This window comes from Haliaeetus leucocephalus, unplaced genomic scaffold (genome assembly GCF_000737465.1).
Source record: "Haliaeetus leucocephalus isolate CR32 unplaced genomic scaffold, Haliaeetus_leucocephalus-4.0 Scaffold110, whole genome shotgun sequence".
In the NCBI taxonomy this organism is placed as follows: domain Eukaryota; kingdom Metazoa; phylum Chordata; class Aves; order Accipitriformes; family Accipitridae; genus Haliaeetus; species Haliaeetus leucocephalus.
The window spans coordinates 1,963,927-1,966,405 of NW_010972546.1; positions in this window are offsets into that span (position 1 = coordinate 1,963,927).

Below are 2,479 nucleotides of genomic sequence, written 5' to 3' on the forward strand. Positions count from 1 at the left end.
ACCCACCCGCGGGGGCCCCCCCCCCCCCCCCGCCCCAACCACCACCACCACCAGTGCGGTACCAGCAGCTAAAAATATCCCCCACGGCTGCCTCCAGCCATCGCCACGGCAACGGGAGGATGGGGAGCGGGGCTTGGGGGGATGGGGGGTTGCGGCCCCCCCCCAGCATCCCCCCAGTCTGCAGGCACGGGAACCCTGCGTGGCTCCAGGAGCGGGGTGAAGCCCCCGGGGTGCAGGGGTGCCCGGAGGTGCCACCATGGGGTGGGGGCTCCGGGGGGGGGGGGGCGCTGCCCCCCATCTCTGCCGGCTCTGTTCGGAGCGGGGGGGGGGGGCTCCGAGGCCCCTTAATCCCCCAGTGAATCATTCATGGGGCCGGGGCACTGCAAATCCCCCCGCGCCGGGGCCGGGATTAGGCGGGCGAGCGGCTGCCCAGCCGGCGAGGGGCCCCGGCAGCCGGGGGGGGGACACACACACGGCCCCTATTCATGAGGAGGGATTTCCTGTGCCGGGGGGGGGGGGCCCCGCCCCCCACACCGGGGGGGGGGGGGAAACCGGCGACCGTGGGGGCTCCGTGGGTAGCTGGGAGGGGACCAGAGGAGCCCCCCTGGACAACATCATCCCCCCCACACACATGGCAAAGAACCCCCAAAACGAACCCTGGGCCTGGGGAGGGGCCTGGGGGGTTCGGAAGGACTGTGGGATGTGCTATGGGGGTCCCAGCCCCCCCCGGCCCAGCGCGGGGGCGGCCGGCGTGGGGGGGGGGAAGGCGTCGAGGCCCCGTCCCATCGCCCCGGCCTTGGCAGGGCGCCCCGGCCCAGCTGCCTCCAGCCCCGGGGCCGAGGGGGGGGCCGGAACGGGCCGAGGCCGTTCCCAGAGCCGGGGGCAGGCGGGGGGCAAGCGGGGGCCGGCGCGGGGGGCTTCCCCTTCCCACGGGGTAATAGGGACAGCCAGGACCCCCCGGTGCCGGTTCCCACCCGCTTGTGCTGGTGTTTGATGGGGTGTGAAGGATTTGATTCCCAGGAGGGGTTCCCAGCGGGAAGGCGAGGGGGGGGGACACAGACATGACACACAGCCTGGGATGGGGGACACCCCCACGGGGACACCCGGACCCCCGGCCGGTGGCCGGTGCTGCCCCACAGGGACCTCCGACGCTGGGGATGCAGGCACCCGCGTTGCACCCAGCGTCACCCCCTTGCCGGGGGGCCCGGGGGGGCCCAGCTCGGCCATGCCGCCGGGCTCGGGCTATATATAGCGGCTCCGCGCCGCAGAGCAGTGGGATGAATTTTAATGAGCTCATTCCGGCCGACTGCGTTGCACCCCGAGAGCAACGCAGCCCCTCTACGTCCCTCGTCCCCTCCCCCAGCTCGGGGTCTGCCACAGGGCGTGGGGTCCCCACCCTGCCCCAGGGAGGGGGGGACACACACAGAGAGACCTGGGGGTGGCACTGGGGGCAACTCGCAGGGTCATCCCAGGGGAATGGGGGGCTGGCGATGGGTGGGAGACGCATCCCTCCACACCCCGGAGGGTTTGCAGGTGAACCCCAGCCCTGCCTCAGTTTCCCCCTTGGGATGGAGGGTGCTGGGCAGCCGCGGGCGGGGGGATTTGGGGACACGGCGTTGTGCTGAGGTGGCCGAGGCCGGTGGGCCGGGGGCAGACAAGCTCAGCTCTGGTCACGGCCTTATCGCGGGCAGACGGCGTTGCGGAGGGGGTGGCCGCAGACGCGCCGTGTTTGCCGAGGATAAAGTGTACGGTACAGGCGGGGGCCGGGCTGGGGGTGCCGCCACCCTGCCCCTGCCACGCTGGCACCCCGGCTGTCGCTGGCTGTGGGAATGGGGGTCCCGGGGTGCTGCGGGGACCAGGAGGGTCACGGGGACCATGGAACCAGGGGGGCCACAGGGACCGTGGGGCTATGGGGACCGGGGACAGCACAGGGGCCGGGGGGAGCGAGGGGCCAGTGGGACCAGGGGGACCATGGGGACCACGGGTGCAGGACCCCCACCAGCAGCCCAGGCTGTCACTCTGCCCTCAGACGCGGGGCAGTGGATGGGGTCTGCTCTGGGCACCGCCATGCCACGGGGACCCTCATCCCCTGGGTACCCCCATCTTCTGGGTACCCCCATGCCCTGGCTACCCCTATCCCCCCGGTACCCCCATCCCCTCGCTGTCCCCATCCCCTGGGCACTACCGTGCCCTGAGAGCCGCTGTCCCCTGAGCGCCCTCCTCCTCCCCTGGGTGCTGCCGCGCCCCGCTTATCCCCATCCCTTGGGGACCCCCATCCCCTGGGGACCCCCATCCCTGCCCTCCCCCCGTGTCCCATGAGTACCCTTGTCCCCTGGGTGCCACCGCCCTGCCGGTGCAGCCCGGGGAGAGGCGGACCACGAGGCTGGGGGGGGGGGCGGCCAAACCGAGCCCCCGGGGGTCCCAGGACCGAGCTGCGGTGCCCGGGGCGGGGGGGGACACACGGCAGCGGCCCTTTAAA